Source organism: Chelon labrosus (genome assembly GCF_963514085.1).
Source record: "Chelon labrosus genome assembly, chromosome: 7".
NCBI lineage: Eukaryota > Metazoa > Chordata > Actinopteri > Mugiliformes > Mugilidae > Chelon > Chelon labrosus.
In genome coordinates, this window is record NC_140343.1 from 18,878,930 (window position 1) to 18,889,041 (window position 10,112).

Sequence of the window (10,112 nt, forward strand, 5' to 3'; positions counted from 1 at the left end):
ACAGAAAAGAGGTAACCAGGCAACCTCAGAGAGGGAGAGAGAGGGAGAGGAAAGAAGAGGGGGCTGAGGACCGAGGAGGAAAAAAAAAAAAAAAAAAAACGCGCTGAAAGAAGCCTGGCATAGTTTTGTAAGGATCGTGGAAAAAGATGTAACGAAGCTTGCAAGCGCTCTCCCCGGGATGGAAAACTGGATTACTCTCCCTGCTGAAACACGCTGTGGATGTCTGAACAAACCAGGAGGAGATACTCGGGAATGAATGGATTCTAAAGCCTTTGCTCAAAATGGGAACTAACTGTGCTCGATTTCGCTGTAGTGCAAAGGTAAGTGCGCAAGTGCAAACAGATGCAGAACAAGTGGCAAATTTCCTCCGGGCTCCTTGCGGACGGCCCAAGAAGTGTGTACTTTTAGATCGGTGTGTGTGGTGTGTCTCCAGAAGCCTGTGGATTCACTTGGTGCTGCTCCTATCACTGCAATGAATTATCCAGTGCTGCTGCTGCTGCTGCTGCTGGTGGTGGTGCATCAGGATTTTAGTGTGCACGCGTGTGTGTTTGTGTGTGTATTGGGCGGTTGTGGGGGAGTGACCCGCTCTCTGAAATAGTGGTCTGAGGTTGTGTGTGTGTGTGTGTGTGTGTTTGTGTGCCGTTAGGCGGGAGGAGAGACACTGGTTTACTGCATTTGGTGTGTGTTGTTCCAGTGCGTCCCTTTTAAACACGATTATTTACTATAAAGTGAAACCCTCTTAAGTGTTTATTCCTTTCATCCTCAGAAAAGAAAAAAAAAGCAATTTAACAATCTGTAAGGTGCTTTCTTTGCCTGATGGGTGCGCGTTTGGCTGCCCTGCTCTCTGCCCCCAACGAAAAAATAAGATCTTGAGCAACCTTCCTGTGACTTTATAGTAACCTTACTATGCGCAATTGTATTATTTTTTTTTTTATCTCCCCGGACTTATATGAATATTTAGTAGATGTTGAGTTGTATGGTCTTGCTGCGCTTAACCCAATATTTTTCTAAACAAGCGTGCGTCTTAACGCACTTGCAAACTTTATTTAACGCTCCTTTACGCACGGGATGTTTTCCATTCCCGCCGGATGTCCCCGGTGTGTGCGGGGTTTTCGTCCATGGCTTTAGAAGGTCGGCTCGCGATGGGAGTGGAGAGAAATGAAGTGAAACGCGGTACGGCGGAGGTTTTCTTGATGAAGTGTTAGTGAAGAAACGCGCTCAATGGTCTGTGGAGTACAGCTGGTTCCCAGTCAGTGGGTTTCGGTTGATGGAGAGGGAGAAAGGGCGACAGACGCGGGAGGAGAGTTGAATGGGCAGCCCGGTCAGCTTGCTTCGGGGGGCCCAGGCTCCGCTGCAGCTAAAAGCCGCATTAATCATGAAGCCGTGGTGCTCTGCAGACCCTCACTCTCCTCTCTCTCTCGCTCACTCTCTCTCACTCTCTCTCTCTGTCTGCCACATAACCTGCATCGAGCTGGTGCATAGTAAACTACCGTGTATGTAGACGCTCTATGAGACTCTGGTATCGTACCCATTTATCAGATGTGATTCTTAATACAACAGTCTCAAGGATCAAGGATTATTTGTCATGTTTTGTCACATGTAAAATCGTGGCGTTCACAAGCAGGACAGATGCAGCCAGCCCAGTACTATATGTGTTCACTCAACTGGTGCTCTTCTTTTTGTCAAGTCAGTTTACTTATTATTAAACTTTGTGATACTCCAAACTGTACTTCATGTCCTGCACTACATTTACACAGCAAACACAACATCATGAAAAGTGTCCTTAATACGAATCACAGCTACTTTCTCTACATGGTAAATACCGTTAATCACTACTTACTAACTACTTACATGGGTTAAAGTTGAAGACTGATGCAGGATTACTTTATTTTTTTGATTATTTTTATTTTGCAGTGCTGACACTTTGACCTCAGTAAAGAATTTAGATACTTCTTCCACTTCTTACAAACAGACCCCTTACTTCTGCCTGTATGGGCCCAGCTGGAGACTCCAGGTCGTCATAGAAACCCACAGAGCATTGTGCAAAAAGTCTCAAAGAAAACACAGTTGAAGGCTCTCTTTCTCCTTCTTTCAATTCTCAGCTCCGTCTGCTCCATCCACAGCCTCTTTTCTTTCTTTGTCTTTCTTTTTTTCCCTATTTTGCCCCTTTTCCCAGCCAAGCCTGCCTCTTGCAATTTACATGTTTCCGTTGCAGTAGCTACAGTAGGGTTTGTGTCTGTGTACTGGATAGCGGTAGACAATGCTCCTGAATGAATGTTGGTATAAACCTTAAAAAGAAAAGGACTCGTTTATCTTATGTAGTCTTGAAATAAAGACATCTTTGGAGGCTGGCGATTACTGTTGTGGTTCCTAAACCTTTTCACAACTTTTCCAGCTGTGATTTTGTATCTCAGCTGGAGACATTTAGAACCTGTGATATCTGCAAAAGCCTCCTTTTAATGCGGAGTAGTTTTATGCTTCACAGAAACTCTACTGACACCGTGTAAATGTCTGTTGTAAGAAAATACAGCACCACCTGCAAAGATTTACATCAAGCCCAAGGTCTACCTTTAACTGTTCTCTGTGTAAAGTTCGAATCATACGCACTGCTACCTTAAAATAATAAGGGCCATTTTGCACAGTCAAGTGTTGAGGCCTTTCACCTGATTCACTGAAAACTGTACCTGGCTGGAAATGAGTTAGTTTTGATTCAAGTCCAACTCTACTCGCCTACTAGTCTTTGTTGTGGGTAGACCAGTGGAGGCTACAGAACAACGTGATGAATTAGTCGTCATGCCACAACGTTTAATGTGAGAGCACCAAAATAGAATAAATTGGTCTAATTCTTCTTGTATGGTGTTTTTACCACAGAGTGGCTGTAACCTCAGCGTTTGCCTGTTTTGTCGAGGCCCCCCAGTGACACTTGTTGCTATGGATACAGTTCAACGCTATAATAAATTGACAGCCTATTCAAGTTACCTGCTTGACAGGATGGCGGCTGTGTCTCAGTGGCAATTCTTTAAATGAGCTGCGGTGAAAACAACGAGCAGGCAGCTGCAGTGGAATTAAACTTGTGCATGAAGATAACTGAAATTTAAGCCCCCACCCCTGCGTTCAGTGCTTTATTTTCCCTGTTTGAACTGGAAGCCCCAAGGTAATGTCTTGCTGTTTGTCTACTTTATATCGAACTTGGCAAAAACAACTACATTTCAAATTCGGATTGCTTTTCCTTTGGGCCAGTTCACTCTCATTTTGTACTCGTTTGTTTTTTAATGGACACTTTCATTAGATGAGCTACAACTTTTTTTTTTGTATCAATAAAACCTCCTACTGAGGTGCTAAAATTACATTTAAAAAAATGTTCAGTTCAAAGGGGGCTGTTATGGAAATGAAATTCATGTTTGACTTTCTCCACAGACCAGTGCACTTTTATACCAATACCAAACTTGTTCAGTTCATGTTCATGCAGCAGTTCTTTTAGGGAACCACAGAAAAAATTGCCCTATAACTAGTAACTATGAGCTACTCTCTCAACACTACATTAACTTTGACAGCCCTATTTATTAGTCTTAATACAGTCTCACAGTGCACACGTGATCTAGGAGAATACAAGGAAGATGAGAAAAGTCTTTATGACTCTCCAGCAGAGGAAATTTTGTTTATTTAAGGTAGGATTCTGTCTTGGATCTCCCAAGATTCACTATTAAGTGATCGACATCGGATCAAGGGGCAAAATGCCTTGATAGGGACATGCCTAACCCTAACTTCTGCTGAAATGCACCAGTTGTACATTTAGACATAAAAAGTTGTTCCTTTGGATGTCTATTTTTGATGTTTGCATGGGTTTAGTACACGCCAGCTCATGACGCAGGTGTTGTCATGATTCCAGTTCAGATGTGAGTGGCAGCTGGATCTCGCTGGCAGTCAGTATTTTAGGTTCTGAGCCGACCTATTTTTGTTTGAAATACCTGAAACTTCAAATGAGAACAGAACGGTGATCTCTGTCGGTTGAAAAGCCCTAACAGCGCTCTTATCAACCTGCCCCCCCTGTCAGCTTGAAAATGATCGTGTCTGCTGTCACAACATGCAGTCAATATGATTCACTTTCCACCGCCACCTTTTCTGTGCCACCTTTCCACCCCTTACTTTTCCAGGTTTAGTCCGGTGTACAGCACAGCTCTGACTTGTGATTGAACCAGGCTTGACTTCTCCTCAGTGTGAGCCTAAGATGCTGCAGCACTTCACTGTAACCTCCTCATATCCTTCCTTAAACCACCATCAAAGGGAATAATTGCTACACATTTGGGACAGAAATAGAAAGGCAGAAAGAAATCCCAGTGAAATTTATACTTGCTCTTTTGCCGTATTTTTAACAGGTTGTAACATGTTAAGTGTTGGTATTTTTCCAGCAGGGCTTCCACCGTTACACAGAGAGAAAAGAGGGAGAATTGACTGACTCTTGGCTGGCTGCCCTTTCCATTGATCCACTTCCTGTATGAGTGTGTATGTGCATGTGTGACATTCTCTCAGATATAATTGGCATCGGGAATATTTCTACAGCCCACTGGGACCATGCGTGTATATACTGTGAGTACCCTATTTCTTGGCATTCACTTACACACACTTCTAAGTCTGAAGACACCGTATGTGCACAAAACGATCATTACCACCAATCATGATTACCTCTTGAATACAAACAGGCACACTAAAGCACATTATGCACTCATTCACTGAGCGGCTGTGAAAGAACAGTGTAGTCCATCCAGAGGTGCAGATCAAGCTGCCAGCTAATCTTCTTCTGCAGTCTGTAATCTATAATCTTCTTAAAACACTCACAATCTGTCCAAACCTGGGATTAGCGTCTGTAGACACAACAACCGCTTGCACACACACTCACTCTCACTGCCCTTAAATTTGACCACAAAAAGACTGCTGCGTGGATTTGGCATGCTCTGCTTTTGCAACTCAAGAGTGTGATTCTGCAGTTTGATAATTAGATGGACAACAGGTTTGTACATAGTTACAACCTTTACTTGTATGCAGGGATAGAAATGAGCAGGAATTGCGAGTATAATTAAAAGTGTGTGGAAATTTCAGAACACACAACACATGCTGAAGTCCAAGGTGGACCACAATAGTCTCTGAATGTTCAAACCTGCTTTCATATTTACATTCTACTTTCTGCTTTTTAGTGCCAGACTGAAAATAACTGGACAACCATAGTAACTGATTTTATTTTGCCATTCATTCACGAAGCCTTATTATAGATCGTTGCTGTCCTTTTTGTGTTTCTCCATCTGTGTCTCTGCTTTTCTCAGCCTTGCTACACTTGCCTCTACCTTCTCTTTCCCTCTCTCCATCTCCCTGCCTGTAGCATAGCTTCAGGGAGCTTCTTGTTTCAGATAAGCTGTTGATTATAGATCTGAGACACTTGTGGTTTTTTTTTTCCTGTCTGTATTCACATAATCAGTAGTATTTCACATCATCATTATCACATTTAGTCCATTCCCTTCATGCTGCCACACACATCTGTGCTTCTCTTTCTGCAGTGAGTGCCACTTTGAGGTGGAAACCACAAAGGTGTTCGCTTTGTTAATGACTTTTCACAGCAAACAAAAGCACTTTAGAGGAGACATACACACATGCACAACGACGTGCACCGAGGTGGAGTCACAGCACATTAACAGTTCAATTAATTCAACGCCTTACATTCTAATTTCCCCAGAAGTCAAGATCCCTGACCACCCCCCCTCCTTCAAACCACACACACACACACACACACACCAATGATGTACGTTGCCCTCTGTCATGCCTCAGCAGACCCTAGCAGTATTACATGCTCCTTGTGACATTTTGGGTGCTGCAGAGAAAGCGGCAAACAAAGAATCACAAATTACATTTTCATTTGTGCTCTTTGCCTTTTATAGAGTCTTGTTACAAAAGGAGCAGAGATGCTTGCTTTTGTACAATATTCTTTATTCACTGCGTACAATAGATAATGAATGCATGTATTGCGGGGAGAGAGGACCGGAGCAGGCTTTTTCAGTTTTGCTGGGGGTGGGGGTCGCGAGCTACTCTTCCCTGTGGATCGGCTCCACTGACTTCCGCACTCACTCTGAGACTGTAACAAAGTTGGAGAAAGAAATAGACAAGGACAGGAATGGTGAGATGTTTTCCTCAGAGGATTTACTCTTTGTAACCCCCCTTTCTTCCTCTCTTTTGTGTCTCCCATGATTTTGCTGCTGCTCACTAATGAATATTTAACCATCCCACGATTCCCCCCTTTGTCTCTCCTTTACTTTCTGTGTCTGTAAAGATTAACCGCGATGCAATATCCATCATTACCCCCTGTCTTATGGCTTTGCAGTATGTTTATGTATAATGTGGCAGGAGAAGTGCAGCAGTCCTGTACCTTGTGTGATTTTGAAAGACAAGGTACTGGTAATTAAATTCCTCATCGCCAGTGGTTGGGTGGCCTTGCATGCTAGGAATTTGTTTAAGCAGATGAAACAAATACAGAAGAGTTCTCTCTGGCCTGGAACCATATCACAAGCTGCCTCCCTCAAAGGAGAAGGTGGATGCTCAGACGACACTCTCATAAGGACAGAGTTGCACAAACAATCCATCGCTGGCTGCATGGACAATATTTCTTAAACCCAATTCAGATCGTTTGGCTTTCTTCTGATTTCAACTTAAGGCTGAACTCTAAATAAAATGATCCGATAAGATATATGCGTGCCTAAAACATCAATCAGAATAGAACTTTTTTCTTGGATGAAAGGTGGTTTTGCCCACTGCATTCACTTTCCCCCAACTTTACTGACAACACTGGAGAAATACATTACCAAGGCAGGCCCACATTTTCTACAGTGCTGTTCACATCAATTCCACCTTCGTTCATCTTCACAAACACTAATTTTTCTGCCAACACGTTTTTGACCCTCCCTGAATCAATGTATTTATTCCAGCTAGAGTGAAACAGTCATGGTTATTAATGCTAATATTTTCCTGTTGAACAGATGTGAGAAGATGACCCTCCCAGTACGACTTAAAATGACTTCTGATCACTCCAGTTTGTTCTAACCGAGGTGGTTACATGAGGCATTTTTGTTCTGATTAATTAACTATTATTAGTCCATGTAAAAGTGTCATCGCCATTGTCTGTGCACCTCCTCCTGCATTTTCACATGTATACAAACTTGTACTTCAGCTCGCAGTGCTCAGCAATTCAGTGATGAGCACTTTTGTGATCACAGAGTGGAGTTTTATGTGGTTTCATGGGTCATGAAATCTGCTCAAGCCATAAAGCAAGTTAAGTTTCAATTAAGGTAGAAACATAAAAATGATCAAAATGGGTTTTTTTTATCATGCAGCATGCAACAGTGAGAAACCTCAGGCTTCAGTTTTACTGTTTTTATGTCTTTTCTCCTTGTGCTCTACTTGCAATCAATTTTTTAACACAACCCTTTTCAGTTAGCGTTATAAATACTACTTCATGAGAAAACAAATTTAAATCATGCCAGTTTTCTTGCCTCTGCTCTGTGGTCTTTTCACTGCTCAGCCTCGGCCGTATGCCCCCCGGTCTTTAACCCTCTCATGTAAGGACACACACAGAAAATGTGATCCTGTTCACACACCGCTCTTCTCTTTGCTCATCCCATTTACCTTCCTCTGCGCCAATACGCACACGCTCTTTGGGCCCTTCTCATAGAGCCACACATTTAGAGAGGTGAGCAGGGAATATTAAATGCAGTCTGTGATATTTCCACTCACTTTCTCCATAGGCCATTTTCGTGACCTGCCGCGTAGAGGTCAGTCGCTTTGGCCACTAGAGAGAGTGACAGTGACAGAGGCCAGATTATGAATAAATGGGCAGAATGCATTAAACTAGATTGAACTCAGTAGAATAAAATGTTTCATGCAAACATTCCTTGTATGGCCTTTTGTGTACTGGACTATTTCACTTCTTCATATTCCCGTAATACCTTGGCTTTAAGTGAAATAGATCTGAACATGACACATAGTCAAACATTGTGACTAAGTTTGGGCCTTTAAATGTTTGCCATGTATTTAGGGCTGCCTTGATGGTACCAGGTTTACTGTTTAACTGCGATAGAGCTCTTATTTCTTTATTTATTTTTAACTGGGCCTACAATGGATAGTTTATCCTTCTGCCAAAGGAAGGCGGATATGTATGACAGGAAAGTGATGCCCATTCATTGCTCCTTCAAACAAACATGTCAAAGCCAGAACTGTAAACCCAAGGCGCAGCCACGGCTACAGCCAGACTACAGCAATGACATATATGTCACCCCAAATCTGAGCTACTTGTGAGCTAGTTTCCCGACTTTTATTTCTGGACACAGTGATACAGCCTTGTGTCTTATCAGCTACAACGGCAGGGGGAGATAATTCCCACTCTGACCTTCTGGAAACTCTGTAGACGGATGCATAAAGATAAAATCTTTGTATGTACAGTGCTTCTTCTCAGATTTATCGGCAGTGATCCTCCCACCTCCCTAATACCACAGTAATATTTCTTCGTTTGGGCTCTATATCAGATGTAAAAAGAATATTCACGTTTACAGCGATTTGAGCAGTTTTGACATTATTTGTTATCACTTAACTAATGGTTGAAATGGCAACTTACTGTTGTGACTTTGGACTGCAAAGCGTTCTTTATTGTTGCCAGTGCAATCTCAAATGATGCACTAATGCGTCGTTTAACCTGATGAATCTCTTTGAGCACCGTAAGAATCACTCTATTAAATGTATTGTTATTACATGGTTTAATGTTGTTCATGCACAGTTAGCACCCTCCTAATGATCTAACGTATATACCTCCAGTGCAAGCATTTGCAATTTCTCAATCTTTTAAATGTTGTTTACAGGCAGTCGTGTAAGAGGATTTGACCCACAGACACATAAATACACATGAAAACGAAGCAGTCCTCACTTAACTGTAGGAATATTCAGCTCTGAGCCTGTTAGCACGGCTCTGTGCTTTAGATTGAGCTGTGTTTAGCATGTATTTATTTAGCATTTACAGGGGAAAAAAAAAAAAGCTTTATTATTCATTTATAAAAGCCAGAGGCAGATTAATTCTGCATTAAGTGACTACCAGCAGGCTGAAGAGCCCCAAACTAATCTTACAGTGAGGAGCTTTGACACTTTATCAGCTTATCAAGTTCTTATGGTGAAGTCTGTGGCAGTTAGCAAACAATCACCTGTTAATCCCGCAGGAACATGGACACACTACAGTCCTCCTCTCTACCTGTCCAGTTTAACTCCTGTATTTACTGGTCCGCTGAGAAGAGTACGGCGGTTTCCTTGGAAGGATATTAGTTTTAGGCTCTGGTGATTTGTCCTTCAGTGACAGAATAAGTTGTGGACTCTAAGAGGTTTGGAGTGTTGTTGTACATGAACTGGCTTAGTTTCCACAGAGCTGGAAGCCTCTTAAAGCTATACAGATCTGGAGGTCTGGAGTGGAGTGAACCTTTTTATCTGACCGGGTTTCCATTTATTATCTTCAGTGTCAAAATAAACAATGCTGCTCAAAAATCTAGCAGTATTACCAATAGGTGTGGTATGAAAGTGCATTCAACTGATTCAGTGGTGCCGCGTCTCTCTCTCTCTCTCTCTCTCTCTCTCTCTCTGTATCTCTCTCTCTCTCTCTCTCTCATTCAATCTGTGTGTGTGTGTCAAGTCCAGATTTCAGTCAGGGACCTTCTTTAAGGATGAATGGAGGATTCAATCAGCTGCTCTTAGGTCATTTGTTCCACTGAGCATCTACCAGACTGACACACTCTGCTGGACTACTGGGCTTGCACACACACACACACACACACACACACACAAGGACACGCACCCACACACATGTACAAATGCACACACACGCCTTCAGATGATGACAGAACATAAAACTGAAGAGTAAATGATTTTTTTTTTCTTTAAATTTGATGACTCCTTTACCCCTAGGCCATGACCTCTCTCTCTCTCTTTCTCTCTTTCTCTCTCTCTCTCTCTCTCTCTCTCTCACATCCTCCCAACCACTCTCTATATATGAGCATTAAGATAGGCAGCTTTCAATTAGCTGGATATGCTTTTAGATA